Here is a 16,622-nt window from a genome sequence, read left to right on the forward strand (position 1 = left end):
GGCCAGCTTTCCCTCTTGCATTAAAAAAAAAACACACACACCACCGTCACCACAACGACCACTAGTGGCACCATCAAAATAGGCACATCGAAAACACCTCTGCAGTCTCGCATCCACAACTTCCTCGCTTAATAACCTTGGTCTTGCACGCAGGCAATTTCGATTATCGGCCTTTAGAGTTGAGCTGCTCGTGTCTAAGGCTTCAAAAGGGATCCGGGAGTGAAAAACGGGGCACTAATCGGACTTCTAAAGCAGGGAGGCTCGATCACAGAGGCTTCACACCCGCCCACGAGCCAGCTCCATTATAGATCTTAGTGGGAAACTGGAAGCCAAACAACGGGACGGAGGAGGACATAGAGAAAGAGAAAGAACAGAAGGAGAAGGATGAAGACTAATATTTATCAGTCATTCGCTTTCAGAACGAGATGAAAAGATGTTGATGAATACGAAAGAAGGAAAAAAATAGAGGAAAAGACAAGAGTAGAAACTAAAGTGGAGTAAGAGAGGGAATGAGATAAAGAGGAACTGGAAAGAGGATAAGGATGTGAAAAGTAGATAAATGAGAGAAAATATAAGTAAAAGAACAGAGAAATACATAACTACAAAAATACAGGAGCTAAGAAAAGAGGAAGAGGATGAAATAGAGCTGAAGAAAAGTACAAGGGCACAAAAAGAGAATGAATAAATAAAAGAATAATTGAAGGATAAAGAAGAACATGATAAGAATGCATACAAAAATACAAAACACAGACACTTAGAGCAAGAAAGGAAGGGAATAGAAAGAATCACAAAAATAGAAAGGAAACAAAAAGGAAGGATAAAAAAGATAAAAAGAAAACGGAAACTTGATTGGGAGGGGAGACTTTAGCTAAAATTTCTTTCAAACCATTTCGGTGAATAAAAGCTTTTTATTCTCTCTCTCTCTCTCTCTCTCTCTCTCTCTCTCTCTCTCTCTACTTGGTAACAGACGATAAAGAGTAAAACAAAGGTGATGAGAGAGAGAGAGAGAGAGAGAGAGAGAGAGAGAGAGAGAGAGAGAGAGAGAGAGAGAGAGAGAGAGAGAGAGAGAGAGAGAGAGAGAGAGAGAGAGAGAGAGAGAGAGACCTGCAATAAAACAACAGGCGCAGTAAACTAAAGGTTAGGGTGAATCGAGAGAGAGAAAAAAAAAGAAAGAAAGCAAAAGGCGAGGCAGGATCATAGAAAAATACGAAAGAGAATCGAAAAGAAAAGAAAGAACGGAAGAGAGAGAGAGAGAGAGAGAGAGAGAGAGAGAGAGAGAGATGAAAATATGAATATGAGAATAAACCCTCCTCAAAACACTCTCTCTCTCTCTCTCTCTCTCTCTCTCTCTCTCTCTCTCTCTCTCTCTCTCAACCCAAATCCCCCCCCCCCACCTCTTTTCCCACACCCACACGCACGCAGCAGGAAAACCATAAATGCAATGATAGGGTTTGAAGTTTGGAGCAGAACCCGCTTAGTGTGGCGGTAGAGGATCAAAGAGGGATCGAAACCTACTCAAGTGAGGGTAAAAGGAGGATTTTCTATTTCAAAGTTGGATTTATATCTTTATACTAAGGCCACCGTCTGTGTTCCCTCTCCTTTTCATTATTTTGTGTTGAGTATGTGTTTTAATAGAGAGAGAGAGAGAGAGAGAGAGAGAGAGAGAGAGAGAGAGAGAGAGAGAGAGAGAGAGAGAGAGATTAGGATATATTTTTCTGATTTTCCTATTTTGTAATCTGCGTTGTGTTTATGGCTATTTTTAGTCGTTTAATTCCTCTCTCTCTCTCTCTCTCTCTCTCTCTCTCTCTCTCTCTCTCTCTTCTACATAATCGATGGTGGTTATTTCTGACTTCCTTCTTATCGACTTTTGTTTCCTTTCCCGCCTTTCGTACAAAATTTTTTTTATATTTTCTTAGTAAAAATTAAGTCTCTCTCTCTCTCTCTCTCTCTCTCTCTCTCTCTCTCTCTCTCTCTCTCTCTTAATCCGTTAACCACAAAGCCTCAACAAGACTCCCTTCCACGCTACTCCTCTTGTTATTCCATTCCCTCCTCCTCCTCCTCCTCCTCCTCCTCCTCCTCCTCCTCCTCCTCCTCCTCCTCCTCCTCCTCCTCCAAGATTTCGTTTACTTTCCAGCTCCTTTTCAAGAAAGAAGAAGGAAAGAAGGAATGTTGATGGACCACGCTTCACTCTTGCCTTTCCCCTCCCCCTCTTAACACACACACACACACACACACACACACACACACACACACACACACACACACACACACACCAGAAACACCGAAGCATTCATACAATTTAGAGAGAAAGGAAGAGGAACATAAAAACATCTCTCTCTCTCTCTCTCTCTCTCTCTCTCTCTCTCTCTCTCTCTCTCTCTCTCATTCGGGTACTCTTGTGTCTTTCCTCACTTTATTGGTCATACGAGGAACGCGTTTCTACTCTGATGACTCTCCCGGGGTAAAGCTTTCTCTCTCTCTCTCTCTCTCTCTCTCTCTCTCTCTCTCTCTCTCTCTCTCTCTCTGATCCTGGCAACCTTCCTTTCGTCTTTATTTGCTTTCTTTCTTCATTTATTTTCATTTTTTTTGCTTCTTCATGCTTTATCTTCATCACTATCCTCTGTTTCCTCCTTCCCTTCTTTCTTATTCTTTGTTTATTTGATTTGTTACTTTAGTTTAGTTTCTCTGTTGTTTCTATTTCTCTTTCTCTTCGTTTTCCTCCTTTCCCTTGTCTCATTTTTTGTCCTTCTCTTTTTAGTAGTTTATCTATTCTGCATTTTCTTCTTCCTTTCCTTGCTTCCTCATGCCTTTTTCACTTCATTTTACATTTTCTTTTTTCTTTCTCTTTTCTCCTTTGATGCGTCACGTTTTTTTCCTCCTCTTCCTCGTCTTCCTCTTTCTTCTCCTCTTTCCCTCACTTGGTTCTTGTCTAGTTTTTTTTCTTCTTATTTTCTTTCCGTGTTTCCTCTTTTTCTTTCCTTCCTTTACGTATCACCTCCTCTTCCTCTTCCTCTTCCTCCTTCACTTCTTTCTTTTTTTTTTCTTTCTCAGCGCAAAGTATTTTTTTTTTATTCTTTTCTGCGGTTTTAAGAGTTTCCTAAAGCGTAAAGTTTGAATTTTTTGCATTTATTGATTGAAATTGAAATAGCAATACTTTTATCTGTTTGAGTATTGTTTTTTATTGAGATAATGTTTGATATGGCGTTATTTTTTTTTTCTTTTCCATATTTTCTATTGCAATTTTCATTCTCTCTCTTCTCTTCTCCTGCCTCTTTCGTGTTCTCTCCTTTTGTATTTCATTTTGCTCCTCTTCCAAATTTTCTTCCCGCGATTCCATTTCCTCCACGTTTTTCTTTTGCATCTCCTCCAATTTGATCTTTTTACCTTCCTTTCTCTGATACTTCCTTTCCACCACCCTCTTACTCCTCTCCTCCTTGTATCTCCTTCTCTAATATTACCTTTTGTCTCTCTTTCTTTAATACTTCCTTCTCACCATTCTCTTACTCTTTCATCTTCCTTTCCTCGTCTCCTTCATCTCCTCCTACTCCTTCTCCTCCTCCTTTCTTTTACGTTTCTCCTTCAGTATCATACTTTTAGCTTCTCTTTCTGTAATACCTTTTTCTCACCATCCTCTTATTCCACTTTTCTTTCCTTGACCTCTTCTACATCCTCTTTACCTTCCACTGTATTCCTCTTCCGCTTCTCCTCCTCCTCCTCCTCCTCCTCCTCCTCCTCCTCCTTCTCCTCCTCCTCCTCTATCACCCTCTCGCGTCACCGGCTGGTTTCGTCGACTCAAAGTAATCTTCTCCACCATTAGCAAATTATCTGCCTCCCCTCAGTGGGTCTCTATCCTGGGAAGCAGTGAAGGGAGGGAGGCAATGCTGTGTGTCTCCTTCTTAATGTGTGTGGGGGAGAGGGACGAGGATTGAGTTTGGAGTGAGTGAGTGCGTTGTTTGTTTTTTCGTGCTGGTGGTGGTGTTGTTGGTGGTGGTGAGGTGTAGATTATACTCGTATCAATTTTACTTAATATTACCTTCGCCTTCGCCTCATCAATTTCTCTCCCCTTCCTTCCTTCTTTCCTTCCACCTTTATTTTCCCTATTTTTTTCCATCATCTGTTGTTTCCCTTTTGCCTTTCTCACCTTTCCTTCTTGACACAGCATCTCATAATTCTTCCTTCTCTTCTTACACTACCATTAATCTCCCTTCCCTCCTACTTTCCCTTCTTTCACAGTAACGATCATCCTTATTCTACCTTCTTTCCTTCCTTACCCACTGTTTCCCACGCTATTCCCCTTCCTTCCCTACGTCTTCTAATACCTCTACTCTCTACACATACTCTAGAAACTCCTTCCTCTCTCACACACAAACACAGCCTCTCTCATACACCAGTCACATTACCTGCCCCCATGTTCCTCTTCCCTCGTCCCTTACGTCTCCTACTACCTATACTCCTACACACACTCTAGAAACTCCTTCCTCTCTCACACACAAACACAGCCTCTCTCATACACCAGTCACCTTTCCCGCCCCCATGTTCCTCTTCCCTCTTGCTTCCTACGCAGTCACACAGAGTTTCAGACACGCATCTCGCACCTCTCCGTCGCTATCCCTCTCTCCCCCTCTCCCCACGCGCAGAAAGCATCAACAACGCCACTCTTGCCGCTTCACTGAGCTCTTTGAAACCCAACCAGACGGGTAGCGAATCCTATGCTGGCTTCCTTATGTATCTCAGAGTCGTCTCCTGAAGCGTAAGGGGTGTCCTTCAACCTACCTGGGCGGGGAAGGGCGGGGAAAGGCGGGGGAAGGCTGGGAAGGGTGGGGTTTGTAGCAGCAGGGATGGAAGGGAATGAGTAGCAGAGAACTTGGAGGGATTCATCTAGGTAAGGCATAGAGGGAGGGGAAGGAGAGTAAGTTCAAAAATTAAGATTTGTTTGGTATCAGTGAGGATACGTTAAGATGGGGGAGGGATATTTTGGGGAGTAAGGAAAAGGTGAAGCAAGGGAAGGTTAGGTCAGGGGAGGGGACGGGAGGGGAGGAGAGAGGAGAGGTAAAGGTCGGTAAAGCAGAAGTTAGTCGGGGGGGAATGGGGGAAGGTGGATGCAAGGGAGGGAAAAGAAAAAAAAAGGTCCTGAAATATAACGGGTAAAGGAAATCCATACGGCGGTGTAACTAAAAATTGTTAATAAGACTCAAAATACATGACCTCAACACACACACACACACACACACACACACACACACACACACACACACACACACACATATACGTACATATATTAAGACTGAATAAAACAATAGCAAGGAAAAAAAAAAAAAAACTTAATCTATTCCTTTTACTGAATTAATCAAATGTAATGAAACAAATCGATGTTATAAGACGGCGTGAAAAAGAAAACTAATGAAGTGGGGACGAGGAGGGAATGCAAATCAGCGAAGGGTAGATAGAGCAAAATGAAAAGGATGTAAATAGAAGAGAAGAGATAAAAGGAGAGGGAGAAAGATGGATGAGAGGGAGACTGAGAGAGAAAGAGAAAGAGAAAGTAAGTTAGAAGCGGAGAAACGAATATACGATTTGCCTGTGTGAGTGTGTGTGTGTGTGTGTGTGTGTGTGTGTGTGTGTGTGTGTGTGTGTGTGTGTGTGTGTGTGTGTGTGTGTGTGTGTGTGTGTGTGTGTGTGTGTGTGTGTGTGTGTGTGTGTGTGTATGCAACCATCAATTTACCTCAACCAATCGAAAACCCCCCCAAATTAAACCATTTACCCCAATTTCTACATCAACATAACTTTTACATCCATGACAGAAAACCAATTAGCGGAGACTTTCACACCCCAGCGGACCAATCAGGGAGAAGACACTCGTAGCAGTCAGCCAATCAGATATCAGCGTTGCCTCCTGTAATCATCAGGTCAGCCAACACTCACCTACCACTCGTCTCCTTCAAGTCTGGGGTGAGAGTTAATCAGGTTGAGAGAGAGAGAGAGAGAGAGAGAGAGAGAGAGAGAGAGAGAGAGAGAGAGAGAGAGAGAGAGAGAGAGAGAGAGAGAGAGAGAGAGAGAGAGAGAGAGAGAGAGAGAGAGAGAGAGAGAGAGAGAGAGAGAGAGAGAGAGAGAGAGAGAGAGAGAGAGAGAGAGAGAGAGAGAGAGAGAGAGAGAGAGAGAGAGAGAGAGAGAGAGAGAGAGAGAGAGAGAGAGCAGGAGATGGTAAACCACAGCCGGGGGAAGAACTGAGGGGATTAAGTGGAGGGAAAAATAAGAGGGAGGAGGAAAAATGGGGGAATAGGTAGGAAGGGAGGAGAATTAAAGGCCATAGTGAGAGGAAAGTCAGATGCGATGATGGATGAAGGAAAAGGAGAGGTGAAGGAGGAGAAGAGGGATAAGGAGGATAAATAGGGAAATAAGGGAAGAGATGCAGAGAGAGAGAGAGAGAGAGAGAGAGAGAGAGAGAGAGAGAGAGAGAGAGAGAGAGAGAGAGAGAGAGAGAGAGAGAGAGAGAGAGAGAGAGAGAGAGAGAGAGAGAGAGAGAGAGAGAGAGAGAGAGAGAGAGAGAGACCTGGAAGGTCAACCTCCGACCTAATGATGCTTCTCACCAGGCAGTGGCAGGACGCCCTCGACGACGGCAAGGACACTATAGTGGTTGCTTTGGACATAGCTGGAGCTTTTGATAAAGTATGGCACAACGGATTACTGGAAAAGCTTCGTGCTAAAGGCATCCAGGGTGGCTTGCTACGACTCCTGGGAAATTACCTGCAGGACAGAAGCCTCAAGGTGGTTGTCAACGGGCAAACATCTGAGTCCCTGCCTGTGGAGGCATCAGTGCCACAGGGTTCAATTCTTGGCCCACTCCTGTGGAATATCTACGTGGATGATCTTCTCCAGCTACTGCCAGGAGTCAAGGCCTATGCTGATGACTGCACCCTCTCCTATACCTATCCACGCCAGGACAGTGGGCGGGCTGCTGAGGCCATCAATCAGCAGCTACGAGTGATAGAGGAGTGGGGTGCTCGCTGGCAAGTGACATTCGCGCCGGAGAAGACACAGGCAATGGTTGTCTCTCGGTCCCCAGCCGCCATGGCAGCAATGGCAGGAAAGTTGTCTTTGGCGCTGCTGCTCTCCCACTCCAAGATGACGTCAAGATACTTGGAGTGGAGGTGGATCGAGGGCTGAGGTTTGACAGCCATGTCAAAACCATTGCCAAGAAAGCCTCTCACAGGATCTCCGCTCTCAGAAGGATCGCCAGTTTCCTCGACAGGAAGGGAGACTGCTGCTGTACAAGGCACAGGTGCGGCCCCACCTTGAGTACGCAGCTCTCTCCTGGATGTCCTGTGCCGCCACACACAGAAGGAGACTGGACAGCATCCAACGCCGCGCCATACGGCTAGTAGATGCTGCAATACCACCTCACCCAGAGCCTGAGCGTCCTCTTGATTCACTGGAACACCGCAGAGATGTGGCGGCGATCGTAGTGTTCCATAAGGCACAGGTGCAAAGAGTGCCACATCTGGCAGGGCTGCGTCATCCTCTGAGAGTCACCGCACGGAGCACGAGAACGGTGCTCAATGGTGGTGACGCCGTAGAGGTGCCGCGATCCCACGGGTGTCAGCATCAACGCACCTTCGCAGGACGCGTCTCCAGGATGTGGAACTTGTTCACGGCCGCGGTGCCTCACGTCCAGGAGATGAACACACACAGTGTCAAACTGATGGCACATAAGTGGAGACAGACACTGCCAACTCCTCTGACACTCTTTGTGACGTGACACTCAGTGTAGTGCAGTGCGTGAATAGTGCTAGTGAAGTGAAAAGAACAGTGCTCCATTTACATGCTGACCATCTTGTATATTATCTATTTTTAAGTCTTGTAAATATTGTAGAGAAATAGATTGTAGTACCCTTAGAATAGGTAGCACACGACAGTGCGCCTTTGGGTACATGTTCTTGTGTATAAATTATGTTTAAATAAAAAAAAAAAAAAAAAAGAGAGAGAGAGAGAGAGAGAGAGAGAGAGAGAGAGTAGTGAAGGTAAAATATACTCAAAGAACCGAGACTAAAAATCAAAGAATAAACTGGAGGAAAAATCTGAATAAGACATCAATTTCACAACTATTGTATGAAATAATAAAATAATAAAAAAAAAAAAACGATTAATTTCACAAGAGCATCAACACACACACACACACACACACACACACACACACACAAACACAAACACACACGTCATTTTTGTTCAAGATTTACTCGTATGTGTGTACAGGGAAAATTTTCCCTTTGCTACATTCTTATATTTGTTCTCCGTTCCTCTCTCACATTATTTGCTGCAGCGAACGAGAGAAGAGAGACAAAAAAAAAAAAAAAACAAAGTATATAAAAATAGCGATAACAAACACGAGAGGCGGGCGAGGGAGCAAGAGGGGAGGAGGAATACAGGATTAAAAACAATAGATCAAGAAAAAAAAGTCACACGAAGCAAGAGAGAAAATAAAAAAAAAAAGGAGGAATAAGAGAGAATAAAAGTTAAGTTCAAAACAAGACGTCAATTTGAATTTGCATATTTACTTTTGGTGCATTTTGTTCATCAATGTATTCTCTCATTTCATTCCTTCCTTTTATTCCATTTTTATCACTTCTCTTCTCTTCCAACCTTCGTATTTGTTTACCTTTCATTTTTGTTCCCGTTTCTTGCTTCCCTCCTGCTTCTTCCTTCCTCACCTTCTCTTTCTCCTCTTTCTCTTTCTTTCTCTCTTTCTATACTTTTACCCATGGCAATTCTTAGCTTTCTCCTCCTTTCTCTTCCTATTCTCTTTTCTATTTTCTACTGTTTCTTGTCTCTTTCTCTTCTTCCTTCCTTTACAGTTCAGCTTCCGTCTCCTTTTCTTTATCTCTTTATTCCTTCGAGTCTCTTTCTCTCATTTCTCTCTGTTCCTTGCGATATGTCTCTGTTCTCTCCTCTTCCAAAAGTTTCCTTATTTCTACACGCATTTTCTCACTCCATTTTCTCCTATTTCTCCTTCAGTTTTCCATCAATTCTTTACCTCTCCTCCTCCTCCTTCTCCTGTTGCTCCTTCTCTTCATTCGTTTCCTCCTCCTTCGTTTTTTTTCTTCCTCCTGCTCTTCCTCCTTGTCTTCTTCGTCTTGCTTCTTCTTCTCCTTTTCTTCTTCCTCCTCATTCTCCTTCTCCTTCTTATATTCCATCTTCTTCTTCTCTTCTTCCTCCTTCTATTCCACCTCCTCCTCCACTTCTTCTTGTATTCCTTCTTTTTTTTCTTCCTCTTCCTCCTCCTTCTTCTTATATTCCTTCTTCTTCTTTTTCTCCTCCTCTTCCTTATACTCCTCCTCCTCCTCCTCCTCCTCCTCCTCCTCCTCCTCCTCCTCCAGTTTTTGTGAAGGTTGTGGCAAATCATCTTGTTTTTCATCCGTTGCAGAAGAAAGTGAGATAATTAATATGATGAATTTTCTTCCTCCCTCTCTCTCTCTCTCTCTCTCTCTCTCTCTCTCTCTCTCTCTCTCTCTCTCTCTCTCTCTCACCCTGCTTTTATTTCCAGCGTTTAATTCCATTGCTTGTAGACAGAACTCGTGTTTTCATTTCTCTCAACCCTTCTCTCGTCACCCTCCTGTGTGTGTGTGTGTGTGTGTGTGTGTGTGTGTGTGTGTGTGTGTGTGTGTGTGTGTGTGTGTGTGTGTGTGTGTGTGTGTGTGTGTGTGTGTGTGTGTGTGTGTGTGTGTGTGTGTGTGTGTGTGTGTGTGTGCTGTTGTCTCTTATTGGTTCCTCAGTGTTCATGATTTCCTAAACTGTCTGTTTGTCTGCTTTTCTTTGTTGCTTCGGATTTGCGTTTGATCTGTCTGTTTGTTTGTCTCTCTGTCTCTCTCTCTCTCTCTCTCTCTCTCTCTCTCTCTCTCTCTGCAACACTTTCCTCACTGACGTTTGTCTGTGGCTTGAATGGAATTTCGCTCTTTCCTTGTTTCTCTCTCTCTCTCTCTCTCTCTCTCTCTCTCTCTCTCTCTCTCTCTCTCTCTCTCTCTCTCTTTGTCTTATTCCTTCACAGGCCCGTTTTTACCTCGTCCTCCTTCTCCCTCCCACTCCTCCTCCTACCAAATCTTCCGCAGTGATTTCTCCTCCTCCTTCTCTCCTCCCTTCTCTCCTTCCCTCCTGAAGATCGCTAGGAACGCTGCATGTCTTCTACTACTTTTGGGTCAACGAATTTTCCAAAGGCCTTGAATTCCTCTCCCCCGCACTGCTCTCCTCCCCTCCTTCCTTATTTCTTTCCTCCTCCTCCTCCTCCTCCTCTTCCTCCTTTTCCTCTTTCACCTACGTTCTCTCTGTTCCTCCATTCATTATCCTCCCACCTCGTAAGTTTCCTCAGTTCTCAGCAAGGGAAAATAATCCGTGTGTATGTGTCCATTTTTCCTCCTTCATTCGCTGTTTCCCTGTGCAATTATGTTTGTTTGTCTCTTAGTGTTGTTGTTGTAGAAGTTGCTGTTATGGTGGTGGTGGTGGTGGTGGTAGTGGATGTGGTGTTTTTGATGTTGTTTCCTTTCATGTTGTTACGTAATTGCAATATCTCGTGTTTTTTTTTCTTCTTCTCTCTCTTTCTGTCTGTGTTCTTTGCTCTTCCTCATTCTCGCTCTGCCTCTTTCTCGCTCACTGCTCTCTCTCTCTCTCGCTAACTCGCTCGCTTCTTCCTTTTTTTTCTATTCTATCCGTTCTCGTTAAAATGTCGTTAAAGGAAAATCTAATACTTGTTTCTGTGTTTCTGAGTTTCCAGTTGCATTAAATAACGGGAATTTTTTGGTTGTTTACTTTTCCACCTTTGTCTTGTCTCTGCGCACATCTAGTCCATGTATCATATTGTTTTCACTGTGTCTTTTTATATACTAAGGGTGTTAAAGATGTTTTTTGAGGTGTTAGGTCACGTTAGGTTAACTTCTTCAGTCTATTAACCTCTTCAATACTGGGACACATTTTTACCTTGATATTTGTGTACGATTAGACCATTTTATTGACATTAGGAAAGGTCTATGGAGGTCAGGAGATTAATGGCTACAGTCTTCACTATTTTAATACCCCACATAAGTTTCTGAAGCTGTATAAAATCACCAAATAGTAAGCAGAATGAATATGGAAGCGCATCATGGTACTGAAGGAGTTAATTGCCTTTAATCACCACTGTTGTTATTCCTTGTTGGCGTTGAGCGTTTTAAGGAATTTGATTGGTTTGACATTGAAGAACAGAGAGAATACAAGGTTTTTGCTCTTTTTTATATTCTAGGCGTGTTAAAGATGTTTTTTCGTGTTAAGTTAGGTTAGGTCAGCTTTTTTCAGTCTATTACTTGTCTCTAATAATCTCTATAGACATCCCTTGTTGCCAATTAGCTCTCGATGAAATATGTTTTATTTGACACTGAAGAACAGAGAGAATATTGGGTTAATTCTCTATTTTCTCATTTACTGAACCATATAAGAGACTCCAGAAGTACGAAAGAATGTGAAAAATCTATGCGTGGATATATGGAATATTGTTCGAAATACCATACTGGAAAAAAATAGAGAAAATATGAGGTTAATTCTGTCTTTTCTCACTTTTCAAACTAATGAACGGACAACTCTAGTAATATAATCAGTCACAAATAAAAACTGCACGTGTTTTTAGAGAAATAATTTGACTTGAAAAGGAAAGAGTATAATCTATGAAGTTTACCTTATTACTTATAACCACTACACAACTACCAACTTCACTAAAAACATGTAGACTATGTGATAATGAAAAACCAAGCCGTGGTACAATCGAACTATGCGTGCTTTGGGGTCCGAGGGATCTCCAAGCGCACGGGTTCGGATCCTGTCCACGGTCTGAATGTAGGTTGGGTTTCCTCACTCGGGGCAATGGTTTCCTATCGGGTGGGCTTTGAGATAGGAGGTACCACAAAAAATATCCCCATTAGCCCATAAATTCCCGTGAAAAGCCCACATGGTAATAATAAAGAAAAAAAAAAAACATAGCAGCGAAAACAACAAAATTTTACTATTCTTAAGAAGTCACGAGCCCAGTCGATTTCTTCCTTGTGGAATTAACGTTAATAGCGAAGCCAAATCCCTCGAGCAGCCTCCGCCAATCACAGAGGATTTTGCAACAAACACCACCAATCATAATCCTCAAAGGCGGGGTCTGCAGCCAATCACGGAGCTGAGGGCGCTGAGTCTCATCCATTAGCAGCCAATCCCAATCTCTCAATCCAGCTAATAACAGACGCGACGTAGGGAAAACATCACTAATATTTTATGTGTTTGCTTCAAGTCAACGCTAAGAGTAAGGACCATATTCTGAAACTCTTTGCTCTCCCCATCACAGTTTTGCGAAGGCTCCAGTTCAAGATACTAAGATACTCGTATTTTTAAGAGTATTTCTATGGTTACAAGAATAAGGCACATATACTGAAACGCTTTGTTCTCTCTCCATCACTGTTTTGCAAAGGCCCCACTTTAAGATTCTCGTGTTTTTAAGAGTATTTTTATGGTTCTGGTGATTGATTGGTAAGATTTCTAGTTTATAAAAAGGAGAAACTGTCATGAAATCCCGGCTAGTTGTCTCTGTGGCCTTGGAAAATTGTCGTAGTGAAAACGGAAGGTGTCTCTGAATACAGGCGTAACAGTCGGTGTTTCATTATATTATTCCTTATGTAGAGAATTTATATGGGGTTGTAATTACTCAGTTCACTTCTCAAATAACTCCGTGTACCTCTTAGAATCCAAGCCCATCTGCAGCCTCCTTTTCCTCTTCCTCATTCTCTTCCTACTCCTCCTCTTCCTCTTTATCCTCTTCCTCTTCCTCTGAACCACGGGAGCCGGAAAGCTAACCTTATTTCAGATTTCTTAAAAAAATAATAAGAGAAATGCACGAAACCATTTTTTTCTGCCTTTACTCTCATTTCTACTACCTTCTTTCTCTCCTTTTCCTTACCTCACCCACTCCTACCCACCCACCCAGCAACTCACACACACGCACACATACACACACACACACACACACACACACACACACACACACACACACACACACACACTTATACCGAAATTAAGCTTCAGTTAGCAGTGGCGGTAGTGGGCGGGTCGAGGGTTCTGCCGCTGTTCGGGGTTAATGGAAATGCTTGAAATTGCTTGTGTTTCTCCGGTGGAAAATGCTTACCTATTAAACTGGAGGTGGAGGACTAGCGTGCGGCCGACCACCCTAACCCTCTCCACTCTCTCCACCTCCTCTCTCTCTCTCTCTCTCTCTCTCTCTCTCTCTCTCTCTCTCTCTCTCTCCACCTCCTTCTCTCTTCTCCCTCTTCCGCCTCCATCGAGTCTCGTACGTAAGGGAACTGCCGGAGGGGAAACTAGAGCTCTTGGGGATTGGTGGGAATGGATGCTACTACCTACTTGACAGCCAATAAAAAACACAGCCCTTCCTGTTCCTGATTTTCCGCCTAGGCACTTCAAGATTGTGTAATTAACGATTTTTCTTCCTTTCTTCTTTCCTTTTTTCTTTGTTGTTTTTGTTGGTGTTGAGATTTTTTTCTTTCTTTGTGGTGTGAAGTGTTGTGTTGATGCTCTGTGATGATTGGGTAAAGCGGTGTTGCTCTGCTTAATTGTGGTGTTTTTTCTCATAGTGGTATTGGGATTTTGTTTCGTGTGAGGTGTGTTGGACATTTTTGCATTTTCCCATGATCAGACATTAACACCTTCTGCTTATTATTTGGTGGTTTTGTACAGCTTTAGAAACTCATGTGGGGGATTAAAATAGTGAAAAATATAGCCATTAATCTTCTAACCTCCATAGACCCTTCGAAATATCAATAAAATCGTCTAATCTCAAGATAAAAATGCGTCCCAGTGTTGAAGGCGTTAAAGTACACTGAATTGCAGACAGCTAAGATCAAAGCTGTAACAAAGAGTGGAAATTCTGTTGAAGCTACTGTAATGTTTGATTTGGGTGCAGATGCCAACTATGTGAATCATGCCTGTTAGAAGATTAAAAGGTGTTGTCTAGAAAATGACGGTTCTGAATTAGCTTACCTTTGTGTGATGTGGTTTAAGTCGATGTGAAGTGTTAAAAAATGTGGTGTTTATCAACCTCTTCTGCTTTAAGTCTTTGAGTACCATGAATCGTTTCCATATTCATCCTGCTTACTATTTAGTGATTTCATATAGCTTCAGAAACTCATGGGGGGATTAAAATAGTGAAGACTGTGGCCATTAATCTTCTTAACTCCATAGACCCTTCCTAATGTCAATGAAAAGGTTTAATTGTACACAAACCTCGAAGTAAACATGTATGTGGCGTTGATGTGAAGAGTTTGAAAAATGTTTCTCGACTTCCACTGCGTTGTTAGGCTTGCAGTTGTGTTGCGAGGAGGTCTGTTGTCATGTAAAGCGTAAAGGTCGTGTGAAATGTAGAAAAAAAAAACATAAATTACATAGTTTTCTTTAGATCGTGAAGTGTGACTGCTTGAAAAGGGTGATGTCTGAGGAAAATACACCCATTATATAGTATTTGTGCTGCGAAGTGTGGTGTTTAATAATGGTGTTTATAGAATACTACTTGTGTGGGTCTGTGTCCGAGTGGTAAAGTGTGGGAATTGAAATGTAGTGATTGGTGGCATCCCCCTTGTGTTGCGAAGAGTGGTGTTGACCTGTGGTGTTAAGTAACGGTGCGGAGGCGGGGTAATGAACACACAAAAAATGCTGTTAAAAATTCTCACTTCACACCGCACTGTTTGAAGAGAGAAATGCAAATTGAAAGTGAAAAAGGAGAACAAAGCGAAGCCAATTTCTCCAGCCATTCAAAGCACACACACATTCTCTCTCTCTCTCTCTCTCTCTCTCTCTCTCTCTCTCTCTCTCTCTCTCTCTCTCTCTCTCTCTCTCTCTCTCTCTCTCTCTCTCTCTCTCTCTCTCTCTCTCTCTCTCTCTCTCTCACACACACACACACTCGTACAAAAATGAAATAAAAAAGAAACTCACAACTTAAATATTTTCTCAGAGTAACGAATTAACAAATTAAACTTTATTTTATTTATGTGATTTTATTTTTCAATACATTAATTCAACGTGGATTGTGTGTGTGCGTGTATGTGTGTGTGTGTGTGTGTGTGTGTGTGTGTGTGTGTGTGTGTGTGTGTGAGTGAGAGAGAGAGAGAGAGAGAGAGAGAGAGAGAGAGAGAGAGAGAGAGAGAGAGAGAGAGAGAGAGAGAGAGAGAGAGAGAGAGAGAGAGAGAGAGAGAGAGAGAGAGAGAGAGAGAGAGAGAGAGAAACACTCATTCCCTTCACATGAAAAGAAAGTAAATGAAAAATAACTCACGCTAAGCTCCAACCCTTCCATTTACTGCAAGACATCATACACAACAAACACTAAAACAAAAGCACAAAAACCACCCAAAAATATAATACACATCCGTAAAATAGAAGAGAGAAAAACAGAAAAGTAAAATAAAAATAGCATTGAAGAGAGAAACGTGTAAAACTTTGAAACACAAAAATCTGGTAAACATATCGTGGTTGAAATGCACGTAATGGGTATCACAGGAGAGAGAGAGAGAGAGAGAGAGAGAGAGAGAGAGAGAGAGAGAGAGAGAGAGAGAGAGAGAGAGAGAGAGAGAGAGAGAGAGAGAGAGAGAGAGAGAGAGAGAGAGAGAGAGAGAGAGAGAGAGAGAGAGAGAGAGAGAGAGAGAGAGAGAGAGAGAGAGAATTACATAGCATATAATCTTAAAATAATCAATGGTGAGGGAGAACTGACCGAGACACAGGTTTAAATCAGATTAGGTTAGGTTAGGTTTGAGTTCGACTAGGTTAGATTAGCTTAGGATAGGTTAGGTAAGGTAATATTAAGTAAGGTAAGGTAAGGTAAGGTATGGTTAGATTAGATTAGGTGAGGTAAGGTAAAGTATGGTTAGGTTACGATAGGTTAGGTAAGGTAAGGTAATTTTAAGTAAAGTAAGGTAAGGTAAGGTATGGCAAAGTAAGGAGGCTACGTGACGTGAAATTTGATCAGATAAGATAAGGATACAGTAAGTCAGCTTAGATCAGTTTACATAAGGCTAGATTAAATAATAGAAAACTATAGGTTAGGTTAGGTGAGGTGACGTGAGGTTAGGCCCAGCAAGAGCAGCGCCAGGCCTCGTCAAATAGTTTTTCTAGGAGTCATCACAATTTCAAAGTCGCTTCGATCTACACAGCGTCCATTAGCAGAAGGTAATAATCGGCTCAGAACTAATGAGAGAAGGAGGGAGAGGGAGTGAGGCAGTGACGGAGGGACCGAGGGATGGCAGTGGAAGGAACGAACAAGTGTAGTGGGGAAAAAGAAGTAAGGGTGTTGAGGGAGGGAGGACAGTGAGCAGAAAAATAGGTCATTGGAAGGAAAAGAAGAGGGTAGGGAAGGGGAGTTATGATGAGATGAAGGGGTTTACATGATGGTAGGAGTGAATAGTAGTAGTGGGGAGGGGAAAAACAGATGAGGTATGCTTGTAAATAGAGAGACTTATGAGGATATGTAATAGAAAAGGAAAATTAAAGAACGGGTGGATGTACTAATGAAAAAAAGGAAAGAAAAGTCGTGAAAAAAGGAAAAAAATATAAAGAAAAAAGTTAGAAAA

The 16,622-nt window shown here is 42.5% G+C and overlaps 1 protein-coding gene across 4 annotated transcripts in view; it reads right to left on the reverse strand.

Moving 5' to 3' along the window:
• The window catches only part of LOC123499351 (Down syndrome cell adhesion molecule-like protein Dscam2), a 210,437-nt gene that overhangs the window by 152,984 nt on the left and 40,831 nt on the right, over positions 1-16,622 (reverse strand). The gene's annotated exons all lie outside the window — the stretch shown is intronic.

This window comes from Portunus trituberculatus, chromosome 49, assembly GCF_017591435.1.
Source record: "Portunus trituberculatus isolate SZX2019 chromosome 49, ASM1759143v1, whole genome shotgun sequence".
In the NCBI taxonomy this organism is placed as follows: domain Eukaryota; kingdom Metazoa; phylum Arthropoda; class Malacostraca; order Decapoda; family Portunidae; genus Portunus; species Portunus trituberculatus.